Here is a 26,394-nt window from a genome sequence, read left to right as displayed (position 1 = left end):
GTCTCAAAACAAAACAAAAAAACAAAACAAAAGCAAAAACAGCTGAGACTAGAGTGTGAACTATCAGGCAAGTGTTTTAATAGGAAAGAAAAGGGAATTAGAGAAAACAGGACAGCACTGACCGGTGTGTGTGTGGGGGTGGGGTGGGGGTGGGGGTGTCAAGTTCGCCATGACAGACAACAGGATTTCTCACACCTTCGGACCAGGACAGTCAGCTCTTGATTGCCCGAGGCTTCAAAGTTGGCGTCCCTCACCCATGCTCTTCTCTTGCTATAAATCCCCATGCCCCAGGGGCAGCTGAAGACATTTTAAGTTGGGACAGAGTTGTTTGGGTGTGGTGTATGGGGTGAACAGTCTACAGCGGCACACAGAGAGAATGCTGATATCTGTAAGCGCCTGTCTGTGAAGACTGAATAGAGAATCCACCTACGTTCTGTATTAAACTAGGGGTTTTTTCAGAGTCTGACCAGTTCAGTTCACTTGGCCTTCACCAGTACCCCTTTCTGGGTGCATGCTGCAAGAGGGCTGGGTCTAGCACAGTGAAGTCCCACTCCAAGGACTTCAGAGTCAATCATGCACTGGGACCAAGGAGAGCTAAGCTCAGTGGATCTGCTCCATGATGGATCTGCAGTGGACACCTCCTTGATTATTTTTTTAGTCCACACATAGTCCATCTCATAAAGTGCCGCACTGGTCCTGCATGGATTGGTTCAACATCAAACTCAAAGAAGTGTCAAATCTGCCGCTGCAGGGATTGATTTCCCTCATAGCCACTGTGATGCCAACTCTGACATGGGGCCTTGGAATTGGAGCAAAACTAGTAATGTAGTGTAGCCAAGAAAGAAAGGATTGGTGGGCAGTGGTGGCGCACACCTTGGATCCCAGCCCCTGGGAGGCAGAGGCAGGTGAGTCTCTGAATTTGAGGCCAGCCCTGTCGGGGGAGGGGCAGGGTCTCACATATCCCAGGCTAGTTTCAGTCTTGATTTGTAGCCAAGGATGACCCTGAATTTCTGATCCTTCTGCCTCTGCCTCCCAAGTGTTAGGATCACAGGCATGCATGCCACACCAGCATTCTACCAACTGGCCTGCATCGACAGCACCCGTGTGTTACTCCTGACAGTTCCCAGGCACCCCATTCCCCATTCAGTCTCCTCCTCTTCCTCCACAGCCAAGCCTCCCCTTAAGCAAGTGTCCCCTGGCCACAGATCTGGGGCCTTTTCTCTCCTGACCAGAGTGACTCTAATAGGGCTAACCCAGCTCCTGCACGGGCTAGTGGAAGATTTCTGCAGGGGCCGATGTTGCCCCCAGTTACGGCCCAGGCGATCCCTGTGGCACTGGTGCCTGGGCACCAGCTGCCTATGGGTCCATGCCCAGATGTTTAACCTGGGCACTGCTTGGCCACATGACGTACTAGTGCGGCAGCCAGCTGGGGGATAAGCCACAGAGGAACACATTAGCTGGGGTGCTCCAAGCACAGAGTACGGGACAGGGGCCACCAGCCTCCTTTTTAAGCGATACATAAAATATCAAGTGCCAGTTAAGTGATAGATGAGAGACGCCTTGAACCAATGATGACAGATACTCCACAGTTTGGTTGTCAGACCATACACACATACGGAGAAAAAAACAGATGGCCTTTACTTAGGAAGTGCCTGTTGAGCTCTAGCTTTCTTCTCCTGTGACCACCACCCTCTTTTTATTTTTTGCAGGCCTCTCTTCTCCCATCTTTCCTCGTTATCAGTGGAGACACAGGGAGGAGGGCTCTGCTGGGAGGGCAGGAGCTAGCGGCTTACGCCAGCCGGCTCTCAGCGGCAGCCATGCTAACTCTATACGGGTAAGGCTGGTGTCAGCTGCCTCTTAAACATTCCAACAGGCCTGGGATGAGAGCTAAGGCATCGGAGGAGGCAAGGCAAGAGGACCAAGAGTTCAAGGTCAGACTGAACTACACAGCCAGGCCTGTATCCAAAAACAAAAGAAAAAACCCCCAAGGACAGGCTGTAACTCAGGGGAGAGCCTGCGCAGAACATTCAGAAGACCCTGGGTTGCATCCCAAGAATGAGAAAGAGAGAGGGAGAGAAAGAGGGAGAGGGAGAGGGAGAGGGAGGGGGAGGGGGAGAGGGAGAGGGAGGGGGAGGGGGAGAGGGAGAGGGAGAGGGAGAGGGAGAGGGAGAGGGAGAGGGAGAGGGAGAGGGAGGGCCCACAAATTTAGGGGTTTTAAGAATAAATTTATCAGCCGGGAGGTGGTGACTCACACCTTTAATCCCAGCACTTGGAAGGCAGAGGCAGATCTCTGTAAGTTCGAGGCCAGCCTGGTCTACAGAGTGAGTTCTAGGACAGCCAGGGCTACACAGAGAATTCCTGCCTTAAAAAAACAAAACAACAAAAAGAGAATACATTTTTCATGACACATTCTAGAGACCAGGGGTCTGAGTGCTTCAATTCCTCTTCCTCTGGGTCTCAGAGACATACTCAAAGCATTGGTGTCTTAGGTTTGTCTTTAAACTTGAGACAAGGTCTTATGTAGGCCACACTGCCCTCGTACGAATGTAGCGAAGGCTAGCCTAGAACTCCTGATCTTCCTGTCTTTACCTCTCAAGTCCTAGGATTATAGGTATGTGCTATCACGCCCAGGCTTTCAGCCTAGTCTCCCAGAGAGTTGATGAGTAAGTTTAGGTTCGGGTTTGGGGTAGAATTCCTTTCCTTGTGATTACAAGTCAGATGACTAAGGTCCCCTATGTCACCAAGAGCGGTCCAAGCTGAGCCTTGCTCTGAAATTCAAAGGCACCGGCATATCTGGTGGGGCTCACATCGTCATCCATCACAGTGCTCCTAACACCTCCATTCTCTTTGATTTGCTTTTCAAAGTCTGTGTCACTTCCAATACTACCCGTAGACATTTCTCTTGTTTTAAGAACTCGAGTTGTTAGGGCAGGCTTATCTCAGCAATACAGAGGACTCTCTCAAATGGAGAGCCCATTCTATCTGTCAAGTCTCTTCTGCCATGCAAGGCCACATATCCACAGGCTCCAGGGAGTGGGTGTCTTTGGTAGATCATTCTCCCCAGCACCTCTGGTATATGGACAACCAATAAGAGAGAGAACAGCTATACATTTGGGCTGTAGAGAGGGCTGGGTGGTCAAGAGTGTTTGCTGCTCTTCCAGAGGACCCAGGTTCAATTCCTGGCAGCCACATGACAGCTCACAACCCTCTGTCACTCCATCTCCAGAAGGTCAGATGCCCTTCTGGCTTCTGAGGGCACCAGGCATACACGTGGTACACAGACAATATGCAGGCAAAACACTCACACACATCTAAACTTTTTAAACAATTAAAATAATAGAACTTGCTGGGCGGTGTGGTGCACGCCTTTAATCCCAGCACTCAGGAGGCAGAGGCAGGTGGGTCTCTGTGAGTTTGAGGCCAGCCTGGTCTACAAAGGGAGTTCCAGGACAACTAAGGCTACCCAGAGAAATCCTATCTTGAAAAACCAAAATAATAATAATACTCTTTAAACTTAAATTATATATTGCCCTGGTTCCCACATTCCCCTCCCCCTGAAAATGTGCGCATGACTTCTGTTCTTGGTTTTCTAGGCAAACCGGGGGCAAATTTGAGGTGATTCATTTTCCCAAGAGGTCTTGGGGACCACATGGGGCAGCTCCCATTGAACCCAGCTCTCGTTGCTGGTGTCATAAATATAAAATATCCCTGGGGCCAGCAAGATGGCCCAGCAGGTAAAGGTGCTTGCCGCCAAGTCTGACGAACCGAGTTTGATCCCTTAGAGTCACACGAGTTGTCCTCTTACTCCTCATGATGTGTGGCACGTGCACACTCACACATATACACACACACATATGCAACTTTAAATAAGTAAATTATAACTTTAAAAATAAGATATGATCTCAAAAAAAAAAAAATGCTGTCGTTAGCTGGGCAGTGAAGGCACACACCTTTAATCCCAGCACTCGGAAGGCAGAGGCAAAAGAATCTCTGTGAGTTCGAGGCCAGCCTGGTCTACAGAGTGAGATCCAGGATAGGCTCCAAAGCTACACAGAGATACCCTGTCTTGAAAAACCAAACAAAACAGTGTACGTAACCATGGAAGACAATCTAGTGCCAAGTCGTTATTTGGATAATAACAATATTTCCATATGACTTTTTATTAAATGCTGTCTTTTCTATCTGCCTAGTCCCCACATTTAAAATTAGCCTCACTGAAGGGTGCAGTATCAAATACTCCAGTCAGAGTTTCGGGGTTCTAATCTGAGTCTGCTGTGTGGCCCCAAGTGATCACAGCTCTTCTCTGGTCCAGTTCCCTGCCAATATGGGTGGGATTGAGACAGCTCAGCACTTTTCAAACTGTACATTCATTGCATGAAGCACTCTGTAAGAAAAAAGGGTCCTTGGGGCTGGAGAGATGGCTCAGCAGTTAGGAGCACTGGCTGCTCTTCCAGAGGGCCCTGGGTTTTGTTTTGTTTTTATTCTTTGCAAAGATCAAGCACAGAGGATCGGTTTGATTCTCAACACCCACGTGGCCACTCACAACCATTTGTAACTAAAGTTTCAAGGGATCTGATGCTTTCTTCTGGCAGCTGAACGCAGTGCATGCACAGGTACAGAGAGACGCAGCAGGCAAAATACCCATATGCATACAATCAAAAGAAAGGTTAAGGGGCTGGAGAGATGGCTCAGCAGTTAAGAGCACTGACTACTCTTCCAGAGGACCTGGGTTCAATTCCCAGCACCCCCATGGCAGCTCACAACTATAACACCAGTTCCAATGCATATAAAAATAACCTTTTGTTTTTGTTTTTGTTTTGAGAGAGTCTCTATGTTGCCCTCGATGTCTTGAAACTTGTTTGGGTGGGAGCTCCACCTCAACCCCTGGCACCCTGGTATCTATACGCCCAAAGAGTCTGGAATGTTCTGGTGGAAGATCCACCTCAACTCCCCTCCCCCATTTCTTTCCCCAAACCCGCCCCTTCAAAGCCCACCAAACACAGCTCCTCCCCTAAAGAGGCTCAAGACCACTCCCACAGGGTATTTAAGCTGCATCCCAGAAAACAGACACGTGTTTTTCTGGTCTCCTATCTGTGTCTCCTCTGTGGGGGGCCGGAGAATCACCCGGGAATGCTTTACCCATTAAACCAGGGCTTTTTCTAATTCGGTCTGATTTCGTCTGATTTGGATTGCTGCGTCGGCAGAGAGGCCTGTTGGGGTGCCGAAAACTTATCAGAACTCATTATGTAGACTGAGCTGGCTCTCCGCGGTCCTCCCGCCTCTTCCTCCCAAGTGCTGAGATTAAACGTGTGCACTATCACGCCTACAGGCTAAGAAAAAAGGTCCTGGGCCAGAAAGATGGCCCAGTGGGTAAAGGCATTTGCTGTTCAAATGTGTCTGACGAGTTGATGAGTGGGAGCAGAGAACCGACTCCACACACGCACCATGGCGTGTACCCCTCCCTCCCAATAATCTTAAGAAAAACAGTGTCCGATGGTCAGATGTTTGACAAGATGCTGCTTGGAATCTGACTGACATGATTACAGGCCATCTGTAAAGAATGGCCTGCCTGGCTGGCTTTGTTCAACCGCTCCTGGCCCGAAGGAGCCGTGGTCCCAGTCAATCGTAGCCCAAGGGGAGGGTCTGGCATACACTCCCTTTTGAAAAGTGGCAACCAGCGGTAGCCTCCCTCCATGTCACTGTCTCCTCTCTATGACCCCCCCCCCCGTGCCTCTTTTCCTAAGGCTGGCCCCTGGGTTTTGCGCTATCATTTAAGGCTAACTTTCATGAAGTGTATCTGAATGTTCCTGGACGCCAGCAGCTGGGAATACATTCTCCATGTACATCTTTGAGATATAGGGAGTAGCCGGCCACTGCAATGCAGCATCAGGCGCCCACCCCACTCCTTATCCAGAAGATATTTATTGAGTATCTGTTATATGACAGTTGTCTGGGAACTATAGCAAACGGGACCCGATGCTTGCCCTCAAGGGGCTTCGGCTGTAGTGAGGAGCAGTGGGGTGGAGCCAATCGTAACCCGATGTGAGAGCAGCAGCCTCCCACCCGAATGCTTTCTCAAGACATTTGGAGATGCCCAAGCAGGGCAGGCCTGAATGAAAAAAGAATCAGACACATACATTCCTGTGGGGTCTGAGGTACTAACTAACGGCAGCCTGGGGAAGCAGGGGCAGTCCCAGGATGTGTCCAGCAGCCCTGGCCTCACATCCTTCACTTCCGGGTGCCCTCTTTACTGATTAGTGACCTCAACTGTTCAACAAGGGAACAGTAGCTGCTCACAGGCACTCCCAAGGCCAACATTTGACAGTACTGGAGTAAGACTGACATGTGTCAGTCAGCTCTTCATCAGTACCAGAATCTTTACTTTTTCTTCCCAAACTAAGGACACCTGATCAGCCACAGCATCTTTTTTTTTTTTTTTTTGGTTTTTCGAGACAGGGTTTCTCTGTGTAGCTTTGCGCCTTTCCTGGAACTCACTTGGTAGCCCAGGCTGGCCTCGAACTCACAGAGATCCGCCTGCCTCTGCCTCCCGAGTGCTGGGATTAAAGGCGTGCGCCACCACCGCCCGGCTCCAGCCACAGCATCTTTAACACCCTGTTTTTTTTTTCTTGCAGCCCATTACTTAGGCACATATATAAGATTCTTGATCAATCCTGACTTTTTCCAGTTCCCATAGCCTTTTGACTAAACACCGATCCTGACAATGGCCCTCTCACCTGAAAGGAAAGATGTCAGGCTAGGTAAGCTGTACTTCATTTATGAGAGATATACTTCTGCAGTTAGAATTTTATTTGATTGGTCCGTTCAGTATATTCCCAAGCCCCCATTCACTGTCGTTCTGTGGTGTGGAGGCAAGAAAGATCTATACTACATCTCTAGCTTCACTTAAAACTGGCAAGACATGCGACATGACTTTGACCAAAGAGATTTTTAAAAGACTCTTACATTCTTTGATTTTGCTTCCTGCTTGATTTTTGTTTTGTTTTCAGACAGGGTCTCATTTGGCCAGCCTGGCCTCCTCTGCCTCCTGAGTGCTGTGATTACAGGTGTGTGCTACCACACCTTCCCACTTGGGTCTTAGGTAGATGCAGCTATCTCATGACCAGGAGAAAATAAATTGGAGGTCAAACAACCTACCCACTGAAGAAGGCTGAGCAGAGAGCAGACAGGAACTCCCAGGTTTGGACAGCCTTGCTGAGCTGTACCCATGCCAGCCTACCTACCTCTAAGCCTCTTGTTATAGGAGGCAAATCTACACTTCGTTTGTATAAAGCCATTTTTCCAGCTTTCTAAAACCCCACAACAAAACTCTTGGTTAACCCAATTCTCTCCACTCGAGGGCAAATGGCATGAGTTGTCTCTCCTATCTCCATATTTTCTGCTGTAAGCTGTAAGCGTCAAGGAGCCTCTGGGTTTGATACCACAAGATACTTCATCAGCCCCTTAATGTGAGAAATCCACGGAACCTATTTAATGAGCAAGGGAATTTATTAGGGGCTAACTCACTTTAGCACAAGTATTTACTGTAGGGTCATGGAAAGCCAAGTTATGTCCCACGCTGATCTTCTTCCAAGATCTGCCTGGTCAGTCTCAGCATCCAAAACCACAAGGGAGCAAAGAGGAGTGCCTAGTACACCCATCCCACTTCTTAAGGGTCCCTGCGTGGCTACGCCCCAGGGACATGTACTTCAAGGTCATAGGCAGATGTAACAGTTACCTGCTACCTCACTAGGGGCTGGTGCTTCAAGGTCATAGCTAAAACAGCTACCCACTACAGCCCCTTCACAAGAATGCCACATTGCCAGCTGTCCCCAGAAGAGGTCCGAGGCTATATATGCCCAAGCTGAGCTACAATGCTACGAGACGCAGAAGCTGCGCCTTCAAGCATTGCAAGCTTTAAGTATTGATGAAAATCTCTCTTAGAGCTTTACAGGAGGGAGACACTCCTTACTGCATGTGGAAATCATGGGCAATGAGTATCTAGAATGACGTCCCTGAGAGGCAATCAAGTATTACCTCGGGAAATCGAGGCAAATGGCTATAACTCCTCCTGTACTTTAGGACGGAATCCTTGACATTTGTCAAAGGAAGTTACCTTGGTCCTAAATGAGCCTGGATCCTCCCTGAACCCCCAAGTCTCTGGGGGTGGGTTTGCCTGGAAGTAGGTTATACCCAGCGGCGAGATCTGCTGCTGCACCGAGACCTGGGCTCTGTGGCGACAGGAGCTGGAGAGGCCGCACCTTTGCTTCATGAGGTAGACACAAGGCTGCCTCTCCACCAGACTCCACACATACGAGGTTTACCAAAAGCCCTGCAGAGAGCACCTCGTCTGCTCCATGTGGTCACTCAGGACAAAAAACAAAATCCAGGGAGGCCTGGCCCTGCCCGCTAGGATCATGTTTTCTTTCCTTTCTGTGGGGCAGCTCCACCTGCTGGCCACCTTCTTTCTTGGTAACTGCACCATGGCAGTTCAAAGGCACCCTTGGGTATTGGATCAACGGTCCCACTCACATTGTCTAGACTGTCTGCCCAGCTCCGGCTCTTTCAAGCTGATTACTGACTCTTCTGGCCTCTGAAATATTAACTTCTAAAAGATAAAAGCCAAGACGGACATGGTGGTGCGGCACTCAAGAGGCAGAGGCAGGCAGATCTCTGTGAGTTCAAGGTCAGCCTGGTCTATAGAGCGAGTTCCAGGACAACCAGGGCTGTACAGAGAAATCCTATCTGAAAAGAAAAAAAAAAAAAACACAAAAAACTAAATAAAGCCATTCTGAAAAAACAATTCCCATGAATGTAACCTCACTGAGAAATATTTCTAGACCATTAAAACTTTAAAGCTTGCACCTGGAGATGGCTCAGTGGTTAAAAGCACTGGCTGCTCTTGCAGAGGACCCGGGTTCAATTCCTAGTACATGTCGCCTCACAACAATCTCTAAATCAGTTCCAAGGTTCTGATACTCTCTTTTAGCTCTCAGCCAGCACTGTGCATACCGGGTACACAGACAGACATGCAGGCAAAACAGCCACACACACCACATGGTAACATTTTAATTTAAAAATGATTGATTTATATAAATGAGCCATTGCTGTGTCCTCAGCATGTCAAGCAGAGTCTGAGGGGTTAGACCCTCTTCTGGGGATGTGATGCCTAGGACAGCCTGGAGGTCCTGGTTGATTAGACCAAATACCTCCTTGAGTCCATCAGAATTCTGCCCTGATATTCCTGTCTTTTTCAGTGGTGGGTCGCTGCAATGCCTCCCCTGTCTCCCTGTCGGAGAGGGTAGACAATAATCCCTTCTTAGATCTCTAATCTCCAAAGGTGCTATCCATCTTCCTTTTTCTCACATTCGCTACTTTATGTAAGTTTGGGAAATGCCCAGGAGCAATGGCCTCTCAGCCTTCCAACGCCTGAGTGCTTTAAGATAAAGGAAGTCTGGCCCGTGCTTCTCTCTAGTTGACGCTTTACATCCTGGAAGAGGGCAGCCTCCCCTCCAACCCAGCATGGCTGTTCTCAATAATCCACCAGTGACAAAGGCGTGCATGACTATGTAGGGAATCGCCTCAGAACGTGTAGCAGCTAGACTAAACTGGTTGATAAAGCTCTTCCAGTTGGTCCAATGGCAATCTCACCCTCTGCAGCCAGGAGGAGGGCTGGGATCTGTCCAGGCCATGGAAATCCAGCTCTTGTGCTGGGTGGCAGAACCCTTCTGTGGAGAAAGAGCCAAGAACAGCTGGAGGAGGCAGAACTCCAGGCCTGACGGCTGCATTTAGCGTGACGAGCCTCAGAGTAATCCGTTGAAGAGAATCTTGCTAAAGACTTCTCATAAGACTCCAGGGGCCATCTTGTGATGAGGTTTTTTGTGTCCAAATGTTTACGTTTTAAAGACATGCAGTTTTTCAAGACTGCAGGTTCTCTTCATCTAAACAGATGTACTAAGTACACCCCACCTGTCTGAAACCCCTGTCCCTCTGGGAGGAAAGGGGTGCTTCTTTGGTTTCTTTTTTTTTTTTTTTTTTTTCGAGACAGGGTTTCTTTGTGTAGCTTTGCGCCTTTCCTGGAACTCACTTGGTAGACCAGGCTGGCCTTGAACTCACAGAGATCCGCCTGCCTCTGCCTCCCGAGTGCTGGGATTAAAGGCGTGCGCCACCACCGCCCGGCGCTTCTTTGGTTTCTTCAACACACTTCAGCCTGTCCCTCAAGATCATCACTCCAGAAACATGGCTTGATGAGAAATGTGAAAAGGGACCACTGTAGGTCAGTGGCTCTGATTGCCACTCCTAAGAGCTGACCTACTAAGCCCTTTAAATGACTACACCTCTGCCCTGGGGGAATCCAGAGGTTCCTGGCATGAACCATCCACAGCTATCTGACCTCTTCCTCGGCCTTGCTCACACCTGGCTCCCTAACTCCTCCCCTCCAGCATAGATACATTCTTCCTGCCTTTCTGGGTGAGCTGGACATCTTTTAAAGATCACCTCCTTCCTACCTCATTACCTCTCTCAGACCCCTCTTTCTCCTGTTGTGGCACCTGAGACCTTCATGCAGCTCTTTCCAATGAACCAGGCCCTCTCCCAGGGCTTCACAGATCGAGTCCCCTCTCGTACATCATCAACCTTGGGTCTGGGTCCCTCCACCCTTTCCTCTGGCCTGGCAGACCCCAGCCAGCAAGCACAGCAGTGCTATCTGAGCCGACCTAAGCCATGCTGAGGCAAGCCGGAACAGACTGCAGGGCCATGACTGGTCCTGCTTTCAACACCGCTTTGGCACATTTGGCACATTTGGTAGTAAGAGACTGATCTTTGAAGAGTTGTGCTTTCTAGAAACCTCCAGAAGGCACAGAACGCTCAGCTTGCGTTACATCCCCTAGGGAGAGTCTCTGGTGAGATTTCCAAACCCAAAACATGTGTTTACATTTCAAGGAAAAGCAAGCCTCAGGACTTTAGGGCCACCGAAGAAGATGGCTCCTGGAGAGGTACGTTTATATTCCAAAAGGTTAGAGAGAGAAGGCAGAGCTTTCCCATCCTGTCTCCAAAAAGCAAAGGGTTTTTTTCCCCTCCATTTTCTCCATCCCTCCCCATAGGCCTGACTACCTATACTGGAGAACTTTCTATCTGGGTTTTATCCAGTCACCCCAGGGTCAAACCCTAGGGCAACGGTTGTCTACTCAAGTATGATTACTTACAGACTATTTTATCTCACTACATAAAGCACAACAAGCTCGTCTCTGATCTAGAATGTCTTGTGTGCGCATTCATATCAAAATGAACAAAGGTAGATGTTAAAAGCCCAAGTTATAGAGGGCAGGAGGATGGGATCTTGTTTTGTCAAGTGGTTTATGAGAAGAGAGACAAGCTCCGTGGGCTGCTTAGCCAGACCTGGGTAGCACCCATCGGAAGTGGTACGGCCCCGCGGAAGGACTGGGAAGGCCGCTGGCCAGGCCCCTGCACCTCCCAACATCACTCTTTCCTTTCAGTGGGAGGCAGAGAGGCCCAGAGAGCCGGCAAGGCCAGCTTCAGGGCGACAAGAGTGTTGTTCTCTCCCACAGTAGAGGGAGAACCAAGGCGAGCTGGTAGCCAGAGCTAGAGTCGGGAGAAGATTGTGGAGCCAAGATGTCAAGCTCCTCGGGAAAGCCATCTGGCTCACACCTTGCGGGGGCCTCCTTGGCCTCTGTGTCCTTCACTTCCTTTCTGCCTTGGCTGATTATAGACCCCACCCTACCCCCATGTCCAGAGAAGCCTGCCGTCCCTTCCAGGGGGGGACCAGGAGTGTGGAGGGGATGCCACTGTCCTGACAGCTCTGTTGAGTGACACGTCAGTGCAGACAGGGGACTAGAAGTCAGCGGGCAAATGAAGGGGCTGAGGGGAATAGAGAGGCCTCTAGAGCACCGGAATGGGGTGGGGAGAGGCGTGGGTTATAAAGAGCCACACCGTGTCCCCTCCCAGACAATGCCCTCGTCTGCATTCATTAGCGAGGAGGAAAGTTTCCCCCTCACAGCTGTGGCCCGATCCCTCTAAATGCTGAATTTAACTGTTAGGGGTTTTGTACAGAACTTCACAGTGGCAAAGTTCTCTGTCTGTCTGTCTGTCTGTCTCTCTTCTGTCTCTCTGGAAGAGGTCTTCAACCATGCTGGCCTAGAACTCACAGTCTTGAGTGCTGCAATCAGAAGGCTGCACCACCACACCCCTCTTGAAGGCCTTTACAACGGCTTTGCATTTTTCTCCATGTCCCTGTGTCTACATTGTAACAACGCACAACAGCATCGATTTCGGCGGCGTCTTGTTACTTGTCATAAGGGCTAGGAAGGAGCTTCAGGGAAGCGGAGAGGACAATTTCAGTGCTGTAAGAGTTTTCTGAGGTGCCCTCGCTTTCGCCGACCTGGGATGGCAAGGACGCCTCTCGAGCCTGGGTTTCTGGCAGTGAGAAAACTGCTGGTTTCTTACCCATGCAGATGGGACCTGGGATCTAGGACTTTAGACTCCAGAAACATATTTCTGGCTCAGGAAAGGCAGTATGCAAGAGAGCATGAAATGGGGGCAACTTCCAGATCCCAGTATACTTCCGGGACACCGACTTTGCTGAGAAGAGGTTCTTAGGTTTGCTAATGAGTTCAACTCAGATGGCCGTGCTGGGGGCGACTCATCTGCTCCATGACTGAGAGGTGGAAGGAGCTCCTAGAAGCCGCCTCTCAAGCTTTGCATGAGAAGCCAACAGCGCTCCCCTCTGTTGCAAGGAGAAACATCAGGAGGGTGTGTGTGCGTGTGTATGTGTGTGTGTATTAGGCTTACAAGGTTTCCCTCAATTGCTGGTCCTGAGCACTTGGATGCCTGTGTGGGTTTTTAGCTCCGCAAAGCTGAAACAGGCAAGGTTTCCTGTTCAGTGATCAGGACTCGGGGCTCCTCTGGGGAAGATGTCATTGCTACTAACTTTCTGTGTTTGGCCTTTCTAACTTGTGTGGTTTGGCAATTTGTGCCTTTTCTGGTTCTGCCAGAAGTCACTCAACAGTCCGATGTCATTATGACTTCAAGCACTCACCTCCTCTCCTGGCAGGTGCACCTCAGGAAGGCATTTATCATTATCGGTGTCTGTTAGGTTAGATTGTGGACGGGGATTGTGGCCGCGGGTGGGTAGAGGGTAAAGAGTAGAAGTCTAAAGAGTGTTTTTAGACAGAATTCTGCCCTGATAATTCAGAGCATGAAGTAGCTTTCTCTTTCTGAGAAAATGTTACTGGTGAGAATCATTTGATCCACAAAGTCGTGCAAATGAAGAGACTCAAAGCCTTGTGTTCATTTTAATAGCACTAGGAAAATGGTCTACGCTAGTGGGACCATCCGTGTCCAAAGAGCCACCAAGTATCTGAAAGCTGCCACTTGACAGAGCAACGTGGGTCATTTTGGCACAATGGTGGTGGGGCTGGTACATGTGTCCAAAGACATCTGTGTCATTGACCCTTGTCAGAGGCCCCAAAAAGTGACATTTTGCTGCACATTTTAAAAACAGAGAATGGGACAGGAGACATGGGTCTGCTGTTAAGAGCATTGGCTGTTCTGCCAGAGGACCTGGGTTCAAGTCCCAGCACCCATGTGGTGGCTCACAACTGTCTGTAACTCTAGTTCCAGGGGGACTCAACACCTTCACATAGACATACATGCAGACAAAATGCCAATGCACATAAAATTAAACAAAAACAAAAACAAACAAACAAACAAACAAAAAACCAGAGTAGTGTTGAGCTTAAAATCCCAGCACTCAGGAGGCAGAGGCAGGCAGATCTCTGTGAGTTCAAGGCTAGCCTGGTCTACATAATGAATTCCAGAACAGCCAGGGCTATAAAGACACTATCTTGGGGGAAGAAAAAAAAAAAAGACTTTGAAAGCAGATTCTTTGGCTTTCAAAATAAATCCTGATAAGCAAAACACAAAGACAGAGCTCCCCTTTCCCAAGGTGTCTCAAGAGTGCTGCAAGTAGCCAGGTGGTACCGGTGGCACACGCCTTTAGTCCCAGCACTCGGGAGGCAGAGCCAGGCGGATCTCTGTGAGTTCGATGCCAGCCTGGTCTACAGAGTGAGTTCCAGGACAGGTTACAAAGCTACAGAGAAACCCTGTCTCGAGAAAAAAAAAAAAAGTGCTTCAAGTCAAGAGGGCTCATCTTGCTTCGAGCCGGAACCCACGTGACTGTGTGACCTTTGAGCTGACCTCTGTCAGCAGTCCTCTCTCATTCCTAAGCCACCCGACAGCACCATTTACGAAAGGAAATTCCTTAGAGTAAGAAACAGCTGGACGCGGTGTAACGACAGGACCTGGGAAGCTGAGGCCGGGGTCCCCTGAGAGTTGTACTCTGGAAGAGCTTTCTCCGCTGGCACAGCTGCTTGACAAAGATCCAGCGAAGCTGAGACGCGTGATGGCCTCCGGGCCACTTTTGCTTTTGACCTCCACGTGCTGCATGCTTGGGGGGGGGGGGGTTAATATTTGTACAATTTGGGGATATTGGATTGATGGAAATTTTCTTATGAATCATTTATGTATGCCTCCTCCCAGGAGTACTACTTCTTAGCTTCCCGAGGAAAGTCCTGAACACACTACCCTTCCCACTTTTAGAGATCTCCTTATCTGCTGGAAGATCTTCCTTAGCCTTGGAGGTGGTACCACACATAAGGAGGCCAGAGATCTCTTCATGAGGTTCTGAGACAGTCTTAAAACATCTGCCCCTTTCGCTTACTCAGGAACAAGATAATCAGAACAAAGTAAACTTAAAAAGTCAACAAGATTTGTCAAGAAGTTGGTCAAAAATCAGATGACGAGCCTCTTCCCACTATCCACTCAGGCATATACAGCAACAGAGTTAGATGAGCTGGAGTTCCCTCTGCCCTACGCAGGTACTTTCATTGATGAGCAAAGAATGAAGGGTCAGGATCTCCCTTTCTTAGAAAAGTTAACACATGCAGAGTCACTGTGGTGTCACGTGACCAAGGAACAACAAAAATGCCCAGGATTAGACATATAAACAAATTCTACAAAGACATAAAATATAAACATTGTATTATGCCAGAAATTGAATAGTAACTGTAGCAGCTTTGGCCCAGGAGTTTTCTTGAGCACTCTGACCATTAAGAGTTAATACACTGCTTGGAACATAGTATACTGCCTAGGTTGGCTTGGAGATTTTCTGTTTAGCATCCTTGAAGCCACAAAAGCTACCAGCCTGAGAACAGGCTGCCATATGCCCTTAGATTCTTAAAATTGGGTTCTGGGGAGCCAGGGGCGATGGCACATGCCTTTAATCCCAGCACTTGGGAAGCAAAGGCAGGCGGATCTCTGTGAGTTCGAGGCTAGCCTGGTCTACTGATCGAGTTCCAGGACAGGCTCCAAAGCTACACAGAGAAACCCTGTCTCAAAAAAACCAAAAAGAAGCCGGGCGGTGGTGGCGCACGCCTTTAATCCCAGCACTCGGGAGGCAGAGCCAGGCGGATCTCTGTGAGTTCGAGGCCAGCCTGGACTACCAAGTGAGTCCCAGGAAAGGCGCAAAGCTACACAGAGAAACCCTGTCTCGAAAAACGGAAAAAAAAAAAAAAGAAAAAGAAAAAAAAAAAAAGAAATTGAGTTATGGGGTCGATGAGTAAAAATGAGTATAAAAGATAACTCTGTTTATCAATGATGACTAAACTTGAGAAAAAAATGATTGTAAAAGATAACTCTTTTCTGTCAGTTTATCAATAATGACTAAACTTGTGACCCTGGGTGTACAGGAAAAGAATTAAACACAAGTCTGAAAATAAAAACATGATCTACGTTTTGGAACAACATAGATCTATCCTGCTTACTGAGTTCTGTATAAACACCCTGACTTCTAGTCAGTCAGGCTGCAAGACCCAGGCTCATGTCTTCCTTTGCCCACACCTTGCCTCCTCTCTAGAAGCTGTCCCCTGCAGAGGCAGGCCTCCTTCATTCAACAATGGCAGAAATTTGTTGTTCAACATTTCTCAGGTTTGGTTTTGTTTTGAGATAGGGTCTCTTGAATTTAGTATATAGCCAAGGATGACCTTGAACTCTCCTAATCCTCCTGCCTCTACCTCCCCAGTGCTGGGATTACAGATGTGTACCACCTCACCTGGATTATGAACTCAGGGCTTCATTCATGCTAGGCATTCTACCAACCAAGCTACACCCCAGAGACAACTCATGTATTTTAATGTATCTTTTGAACTTTGCTTAATCATTTAGTCCAATTGTTAATTAAATTATATCCTTTGAGCAAGGAAACTTTAAAGGCCTCAGAATCCTGTATTTAGCTCTAAGCATACACTTAAGTCTCACTTATGTCTATTTAGTAAGTCCAACTTTGCTCCATACTGACTAATCCTAAAATTCTTTTTTTTGTGGGGGATGAGTTTTGAGACAGGGTTTCTCAGGGTAGTCCTGGCTGTCCTGGAACTCACAGAGATCCACATGCCCCTGCCTCCCGAGTGCTGGGATTAAAGGTGTGAACCACCATCACCAGCTGGCCTAAAATTCTTCTTACAGCAAAGTCAGGTTGAAGCAGCAGGGTGGTGGGGTGTGGAGTGTCCTCCTCAGAATCTAGGTGACTGCATCACCTCTACGCCGCTGATGTTCTTGGCACTCCCAGCCCACTATAGATGCCCCCCTCCTTCTTGAAATGTCATGGTTAGATTGCATGTTCTGGCCAAAGGGAACTAAAAGGTGATCTCCCGGGTACTTAGACAGTCATCAGAAACACTTAAGCATTTATGAAAACCCCGAAAGATCAAGCAACTTGGGGTGTGCTCTGTGGGCGGCTTCCCACAGTGAGAAAAATTCCACTAGAAAGGAAACAAAACAAAAAGTCTGTTCCTCATGTCTGCACTCACTCCTGCCTGCTTAGCCTCGAAGGCACTGAGGTTGGCTTCAGCTCAAGAGGCTGCTACATGGAAGAATTTGCTGCAGATTTTTCCTTGCAAGCAATAACAGCATCCGTTCAAGTTATTAACATACCATCCAGCTATATAAAGAGCCTACATCTTGGGGCTGGCTCAGTGGTTAAGAGTACTGGCTGCTCTTCCAGAGGACCCTGGTTCAATTCCCAGCACCCACATGGCAGCTCATAACTGCCTATAACTCCAGTTTCAGGGGATTCAACATCTTCACACAGATGTGTATATATATCAGGCAAAACAGAAAAATGCACATGAAATAAAAATAATAAATTATTAAAAAGAGTATGCGTCTTGAACTAGGTTAACACAGTAATTTGGAGAAGCTACAGACTTGTTTTGTGTTGAGGCAGGCTCTATCTATATAGCCTTAGTTGTGGAATATTACTGTAACTATGTAAAGGTGTATACATTTGTTTATGTTGTGGAATATTACTGTAACTAAAGGTGTATACATTTGTTTATGTTGTGGAATATTACTGTAACTGTGTAAAGGTGTGTTACATTTGTTTATGTTGTGGAATATTACTCTGTGTAAGGGTATGTTACATTTATTTATGCTACATGTGTTTAATTATGTAAACATATGTTGTTGTGTCATCTTGCCGGACTAAGGCACCTGATTGGTCTAATAAGAAGCTGAATGGCCAATAGCTAGTCAGGAGAAGGACAGGTGGGGATGGCGGGCAGAGAGGATAAATAGGAGGAGGAATCTAGGCTTGAGGGAGAAGAGAAGAAAAGAGAGAATGAGAGAGAAAAAGAGAGAGATGCCTGGGGCCAGCCAGCCTGGGAGCCACCAGCCAGCCAGCCACAGAGTAAGACATACAAAATAAAAGACAGCTTAACAAAAAACAAACAAACAAACAAAAAAACACTGAGGCAAAATGTAGATGAAGAAAAACAGGCTAACATAAGTTATAAGAGCTAGTGGGACAAGCCTAAGCTAGTGCCGAGCATCATAACAAATAAGTCTCTGTGTCATGATTTGGGAGCTGGTTGGTGGACAAAAAGTATGTTACACTTAGCTGTTTTGGAGCTCACTATGTAGACAAGACTGTCCTGGAATACATAGAGATCTATCTGCCCCTATCTCTCAAGTGCTAGGATTAAATGCAGGCATCACTACGTTATTTGTATAATAACTAATTTTGTTCCTGTCCTAGTGTGGGTTTCTATTGCTGCAATGAAAGAGTTTGTTTGGCTTACACTTCCATATCACAGTTCATTACCAAAGGGAGTCAGGACAGGAACTCAAACAGGGCAGGAACCTGCAGGCAGGAGCTGATGCAGAGGCTGTGGAGGGATGCTGCCTACTGGCTTGCCCCTCATGGTTTGCTCAGCCTGCTTTCTTGTAGAACAGGACCACCTGCCCAGGGATGGCACCACCCACAATGGGCTGGGCTCTCCTCCATCAATCACTAATTAAGAAAATTAATTAAGAAGATGCCTTACAGCGGTATCTTTTTTTGTTTGTTTGTTTTTCAAGACAGGGTTTCTCTGTGTAACAGTCCTAGCTATCCTGGAACTCACTCTGTAGACCAGGCTGGCCTCGAACTCAGAGATCTGTCTGCTTCTGGCCCCTGAATGCTGGGATTAAAGGCATGTGCCACTACACCCTGGTTTATAGCTGGATCTTATAGAGACATTTTCTCAGTTGAGATTGGTTCCTCTCAGATGACTTTAGCTCCTGTCAAATTGACATAAAACTATCCAGAGCAGTTCCACTACAGGCTTTTTCTTGGGGGGCGGGGAGTGTTGAGTCAGGGTAGTTTTGGTGCCTGTCATAGATCTCACTCTGTAGACCAGGCTGGCCTCGAACACACAGAGATCCACCTGGCTCTGCCTTCTGAGTGCTGGGATTAAAGGTGTGCGCCACCACTGCCCGGCTCCACTACAGGCTTTTAAGGTAGATCTATAGTAAATGAGATTTGTTCAAATAACTCGAATTGGATTGGAAGTCTCGAAGAGTGAAGCTGATATCACGGCAGTAGAATTAACGACATCCTGCCTCTGGAGGTCTGCAGGCACCAGCTGGGCAGCTGCCATTTAAGACAAACCCACAGTGGATTCGGTCCTAGCTTCTGCTGATCAGCTTGGAACAAAACAGCCAATAAGGAGAGGCGGGCGGATCTCTGTAATCTCAAAGCCAGTCTGGTGTATATGGGGAGTTCAGGGTTACATAGTGAGACCCTGTCTGAAAAAAAGAAAGAAAAGAAAAGAAAAAAGCCAACAGAATGGTGTATTGTGGGGAACTTAACAGCAGTCAACTGTGGCAAAACCCAAGGGATACAATTGTGTGGTACAGACAAAAGACTTCTGTGTTTCTGCATGGGCAGACCACTCTGAATACATCGAGCCAGAAACCTGAGTTCCTAGAGGTTTGGAGAACTCAGCTACAACTGTAGAGAGGGAAAACTCCATGCGACTCACAGAACCCAGAGGCATGTGTTTATCCTACCAAGGAACAGGAGGCTCAGAGACGTCTCTAGGGTGAGATCTCTGGAGAGATGTATTTACATTAGAGGTAGAGAAAGAATCCAGAGCCTTCTCATCTGGTCTTCTAACAGCAAAGGTTCCCCCTCTCCTGGGGGAAGAGAAAAGCAACTGGTTTTGTCCTGTGTATAAGCTAAGAAAGGCTGCTCTGTGTGGAGCGGAATCCAGCAGGCCCTGGAGGGGTGGCTCCATGGTTACGAGCACACTGGCCGCTCTTTGCAGGGGACCTGGGTTTGGTTCCCAGTACCCACATGGCAGTTCATCTGGTTCCAAGGATCTGGTACTCTTCTGCTGGGCTCTATGGCCACTGACTGCATGCAGTATACTTACATTCATGTGGTAAACTTACATGCATGCAGTATACTCGCATACATGCAGGCAAAACACTCACACACATAAAGCTAATCTTTTCCTTAAAAATGAAAAAGAATAGTTTCCATCTCTTGTCCAGTGTCACCCCAGGGTCTCTGCATAACAACTAATTTGGTTCCTCTTTCGGGGTGTCAGTATGAGAGAGCCAGAGACCTACTCCTCAGCAAAGCAAATCTGGCGGAAACCCATTAAACACACACACACACACAACCATTTCTGTACTGGTTATAAAAGTTTCTGGGCCGGGCGTTGGTGGCGCACGCCTTTAATCCCAGCACTCGGGAGGCAGAGCCAGGCGGATCTCTGTGAGTTCGAGGCCAGCCTGGGCTACCAAGTGAGTTCCAGGAAAGGCGCAAAGCTACACAGAGAAACCCTGTCTCGAAAAACAAAACAAAACAAAAAAAAAAAAAAAAAAGTTTCTGGAAACTGGGGCATTAGATGGCTCAGCAGGTGAAGGCGCTTGCCCACAAGCCTGCCAACCTGAGTATATGGGGAGGTCAAAACCTACACGGTAGAAAAAAAAAAAGAACTGACTACCACAAGTTGTCCTCTGACCTCTACAAGTTCAAACGCCTTGGCATGCACACTCTCTTCCCTCCACAGCTAGCAAATGTAATTTTAAAAAAAAACTAAGTATCTGGAAATTGTTCTATAGGTATGTGCCAAAATGAAAACAAAATTAAAGAAGTTTACTACAGCTTGGGAAGAAGAATGAGTTTGTGGCAACTGACCTCTGACCTCCACACAGACTCTGCTCCAGCTCTTCCTGACAAGGCTCACTTCCTCCATCCAACTGGACCTGTTTGCATTAGTCACATGGATGTAGCTGTGATCCAAAGTGCTTAACTCAGAGGGAGGGATCTATTTCAGGTCAGAGTTTCACAGCTGAGAACAGAGCTGATGAAAATGTGAGTTTAGGTCCACTCACAGGACTCTGCATCCCCTCCACCACCCTCCTCCATACCCAGATACATCCTCCTTGGAGTCTAGCCTGTCAAGGACCTCTGACCTCTGCATCCACATCTTTCCCACATCTACCAGATTTAGCCTGGGGACCACAAGGGGTCCACCAGCAGAGTCTGCTTTCCCTGCCTTGATTGCAGAAGAGGTCTAGGCTTGGGCCTATATCCTCCTTCCCTCCCTTCCTGTCACATCACAGGACCTCCCACATCCTGTCCCTCCCTTCCAGCCCCACTGTGCATCAGCCAGCCCCCTCTGCCCATCTGACTGCATTCTACCCCACCACTTCCAGCCTCTAGACTTATCCCCAGGCCTACATCTTCTCCTCTTCCCGACCCTGCTCCATCCATAACAAACGTAAAACTAACAAAGGAAGTCCACATGTCCAGATTTCATTGCAGGAATACCAACAACATGACAGATTAAGCCAACATCTTCTCTCAAACCCACCAGTCCTATACAAATACTTGCCAATGAGAGTTACCTAGATGAACTCCAGGACACAGAAATTAAAAGAACAATCTATAAGGGGTTGGCGAGATGGCTGCTCAATGGTTAAGAGCACTGACTACTTTTCCAGGAGACCCGGGTTCAATTCCCAGCTCCCACATGGTGGCTTACAACTGTCTGTAACTCCAGTTCCAGGGACCTGACCCCCTCACACAGACATGCATGCAGGCAAAACACCAATACACATTTTTTAAAAAGAAGAAAAAGAAGGAGCCAGCAGTGTAGTGCGTGCCTTGAAGAGGCAGAAATAGGCAGGTCTCTGTGAGTTTGAAAACAGCCTGGTCTACAGAGAGAGTTCCAGGATAGCTGGGGCTACACAGAGAAACCCTGCCTCAAAAAAACCAAAACCAAAACAAAAACAAAAACAAAAAACAAAAAATCAAAAAAAGATCATGAACCTCCTCAAAGAATTAAAGGACTTGAAATCAAGGAAAAGGAGTTAAATGAGGAGAAATGCCTGAGACGCCCAAGAAAACACAAACAGAAGGGTGTTGCAAGTGACCAAGGCAATCCAGGCCTTGAAAATGTCATCCAATAAAGAGATAGAAACATCAAAGAGGGGCTGGAGAGATGGCTCAGAGGTTAAGAGCACTGGCTGCCCTTCCAGAGGACCCAGGTTCAATTCCCAGCAACCACATGGTGGCTCACAACCATCTGTAATGAGATCTGGTGCCCTCTTCTGGTGTGTAGACATACAAACAGAACACTGTATGCATAATAAATAAATAAATCTTAAAAAAAAAAAAAAAGAAAGAAAGAAAGAAACATCAAAGAGGACTGAAGCCGAAAGGAAGGTGGACTGGAAAAGAGCCTGACTGGAAGGAAAACTTGGAGAGTAAGGTAGCATGATCAAGTGGAAGATAGACTAGCAGGTCTCAAAGATAAAAATAGATCTGGACCAAGGAAGCAAGGAACATGAAAAATTAAAAACAAACAAACAAACAAAAAACAGGAAAGGAACACACAGAAAATGTGGGACACTGTAAGAAAAGCAAACCTTCAAATAATAGGTACAGATGACTGGAAGTCAAGATCATAGAAGAAAACGTACCCAAACTAAAGACAGACATACCCTTACAACTACAAGAAGCACACAAAACCTGAGTGCGGTGGCTCACACGTTTAATCCCAGCACTCAGGAGAGAGAGGCAGGCTGATCTCTGTGAATTTAAGGCAAGCCTGGTCTACAGAGTGAGTTCCAGGACAGCCAGGGCAATGTAGAGAGACCTTGTTTCAAAAACAAAACAAAGAGTACATAGAACATCAAACAGATGGGACCAGAAAAGAAAACCCCCACAGCATATCACAGTGAAACACCAAGAACACATAACAGTGTACTGAAAGTCACAAGGGAAAAGAGAATAACATCAGAATAACACTGGATTTCTCAGTGGAAACTTTGAAAGCCAGAAGACAAAGAAGCAATGCATTCCAAGTCTTAAAACATGTGACAACCAACGTCAAATAATATACCCAGCAAAACTATCTGCCATGATTGAAGGAGAAAGGAAAAGTTCCCATGACATAAACAGCCCTAAAAAATGTACATATATACATTTATACATATAGATATATGGATATATATATACATATATGATGTACATCCAACAACCAAACCTATGAAAACTATAGAAAGCTTTATTTTGGGCTGGAGAGGATTGAGCACAGCTGAGAGACTGTGAAAAGGAATACACAAAGCTGTAATTACCTAAACACAAAACACCACTGACAATATAAACACCACCACCAAAAATCAATGGCACAATGACCACAACACACACATTTCAATAATAACTTTGTATAGCAATGGCCACAGATCCTGAATCAAAAGACACAGAATGACCTAATGAATGAAGAAGAAAATCCATCGACCTGACACAAGCTTTAATGCTGGGCACCACCTTAGAGTAAAGGATGGGCTAAGGGATTCCAACCAGACGGGACCAGGGAGCAAGCAGGTGTCACTGTCTAGTAGCTGACAAAATAGATAGATTTCAACTAAAGCTAATCTGAGGAGATCAAGATGGACACTTCATTCTAACCAAGGGAAGCGTTAACTTAGAAGACATTATTATCCTAAACATATATACACCAAACCCTGGGGAGCCCACTTTCATAAAAAATCTACTACTGGAATTAAAGAGATTAAGATCAGTCCGTTAATAGTAGGTGATTTCAGTACCCCACTTTCTTCAATAGACAGTTCATCTGGGCCAAAAATACAGAAACCTGGTATCTATAAAATATTCAAACAGCAAAGTATACACATTCTACTCAGCATCATGCAGAAGCTTTTCTAAGAGACCACATTGTGGGACAAAAACAAATCGTTACAAATTCAAAAAAGAATGTGAATACACTTTTTGTATCCTATCTGACCACAATACAATAAAACTTAAAAAAAAAAAAAACTCCAGTAAATATGAAAATTCACGGAGATTAAACAACTCCTTAGTAAAGAATGAATGGGTCAAAGAAGAAATCACGAGAGAAATACTTCCTGGAACTAAGGGAAAATGAAAACACAATACAGCAGAACCCCGAGGACACACTGGAAGCGCCCTGTGAGGAGGTGGATAGCTAGCTCTAAGTGCCTACATTAAAAACAAATCACTCTTTCCATTTTGTAAGATTGCAGGTGAAAAGCTGAAGAGCCTGACACAAAGAAGAAACTGTGGCCAAGAAGGCTGGCGTTGATGCTCCTGCCACCAGGGCAGCCAAAAAGGGTGACCCTGGCGCTAAAAAGCCAGAGAAAGGGAAGCCCACTGCAGCCTAAACCCTCCTGGTTAGAGAATTGGCAGGTACTCTGGATCTGCTATGTATTCCGGGAGGCCCTGTACAAAAGGAAATGGTCAGCGGCAAAAGCTAAGGTTGAGAAGAAGAAAAAGGAGGTGATCTTCTCTGCTGTCATAAAAGCAGTTGGTGGAGATGGGATTGGTGGTACCCGGGGGTTAAACTTTGCAGAAAGCCTAGGTATCATCCAACTGAGATGTGCCTCTTCAGTCGGAAGGTGAACAAGCTGCGTGCCAGCACCACTCCTGGGGCCCAGTCGATCATCCTCACTGGGCACCACAGGGGCAAGAGAGTGAGTCATTTTCCTGAAGCAACTGGGCAATGGCTTGCTTCTCGAGACTGGACCTCTTGCCCTCAACTGAGTTCCTCTGCGTAGAATATACCAAAAGCTTGTCATCACTACCTCTACAAAAGTTGATATTAGCAAGGTTAAAATCTCCAAACATCTATCTAACCAAAGCTTACTTCAAAAAGAAGCTGGGCTGGAGAGATGGTTCAGCCTTTAAGAGCACTGGCTACTCTTCCAGAGGCCGGGAGTTCAATTCCCAGCACCACATGGTGACTCACTAGACACAAAGAAACCATCTATAGTGGGATCTGATGCCCTCTTCTGGCATAAAGTTGTACATGCAGATAGAGTACTCATGTATGTAAAGGAAATAAATAAATCTTAAAAAAGACAACACCTGAGAGACAGAGGCAGGCAGATCTCTATGAATTCAAAGCCAGCCTGGTCTACAAATTGAGTTCCACAGGGCAGCCAGACTGTTACACAGAGAAACCCCGTCTCAAAAAAACCAAACCAAACCAAACCAAAACAAAACAAAATAAAACAGCAGTTGAACAAGCCCAGGCCCCAGGGAGGGCAAGAGCTTCAACACAGAAAAGGGGAAATACAAGATTACAGAACACAGCAAGGTTTACCAAAGATCAAAGCTGTTCCTTGGCACCAGGGCTACCTGCAATGTAGTTGTCTTTGACAAATGGGATGTAGCCTCACAAACTGGTTTTCTAAATTGCTAACAACCTAATTAAACAGCTGTATATGATGAAAAAAAAAAAAAGCTGGGCAGTGGTAGTAGCACACCCACCTATAATCCCAGCACTCAGGAGGCAGAGGCAGGTGGAGCTCAGTGAATTTGAGGCCAGCCTGGTCTACAGAGTGAGTTTCGGGAGAGCCTGGACTGTTACACAGAGAGAAACCTTGTCAAAAAGAAAGAAGAAGGAGGAGGAGGAGGTGGAGGAGGAGGAGGAGGAGGAAGTGGAGGAGGAGGAGGAGGAGGAGGAGGAGGAGGAGGAGGAGGAGGAGGAGGAGGAGGAGGAGGAGGAGAAGGAGAAGGAGAAGGAGAAGGAGAAGGAGAAGGAGAAGGAGAAGGAGAAGGAGAAGGAGAAGGAGAAGGAGAAGGAGAAGGAGAAGGAGAAGGAGAAGGAGAAGAAGAAGAAGAAGAAGAAGAAGAAGAAGAAGAAGAAGAAGAAGAAGAAGAAGAAGAAGAAGAAGAAGAAGAAACACAAATAAATGCCTTAGCAATGATGTAACTAAAAAAGTTGGAAAAATGGCTGGAGAGTGCTGTGGGATGGTCTGTATGTCAACTTACTCTGATTGGTCAATAAATAAAACACTGATTGGCCAGGCAGGAAGTATAGGCGGGACTAACAGAGAGGAAGAAAAGAAAGAACAGGAAGGCAGAAGGAGACACTGCCAGCCGCCACCATGACAAGAAGCATGTGAAGACCCGGTAAGCCACAAGCCACGTGGCAAGGTATAGATTTATAGAAATGGATTAATTTAAGCTATAACGCCTTTAATCCCAGCACTCCGGAGGCAGAGCCAGGCGGATCTCTGTGAGTTCGAGGCCAGCCTGGGCTACCAAGTGAGTCCCAGGAAAGGTGCAAAGCTACACAGAGAAACCCTGTCTTGAAAAACCAAAAAAAAAAAAAAAAAAGAACAGTTAGCAAGAAGCCTGCCATGGCCATACAGTTTGTAAGCAATATAAGTCTCTGTGTTTACTTGGTTGGGTCTGAGTGGCTATGGGACTGGCGGGTGACAAAGATTTGTCCTGACTGTGGGCAAGGCAGGGAAACTCAAAGCTACAGGAGAGTTGCCTCAGTGGTTAAGAGCACTTGTTGTTGCAAAGGATGCAGGTTCAATTCCCAGTGCCCACATGGAGACTCATCACCTTCTAGGGCACCAGGCACATATGTGAGGTGCATGCTGGCAAAATACTCATACACATAAAATAATTTTTTAAAAAAATCTTAAAAAAAATTTAGTTGAGAAAATTAACGAATCTAATCTAAACCCAGTCAAAGGAAAGAAATAATA

At 47.0% G+C, this 26,394-nt stretch overlaps 1 protein-coding gene and 1 pseudogene across 2 annotated transcripts in view; one reads left to right on the top strand and one right to left on the bottom strand.

Annotated features, from left to right (window-relative positions):
- The window catches only part of Stox1 (storkhead box 1), a 59,450-nt gene that overhangs the window by 15,844 nt on the left and 17,212 nt on the right, over positions 1-26,394 (bottom strand). The gene's annotated exons all lie outside the window — the stretch shown is intronic.
- Positions 1,054-24,906, top strand: LOC121824862 (large ribosomal subunit protein eL6 pseudogene; annotated as a pseudogene).

Source organism: Peromyscus maniculatus, chromosome 21 (genome assembly GCF_049852395.1).
Source record: "Peromyscus maniculatus bairdii isolate BWxNUB_F1_BW_parent chromosome 21, HU_Pman_BW_mat_3.1, whole genome shotgun sequence".
Lineage (NCBI taxonomy): Eukaryota > Metazoa > Chordata > Mammalia > Rodentia > Cricetidae > Peromyscus > Peromyscus maniculatus.
This window is presented reverse-complemented; position numbering and strand designations above follow the sequence as displayed.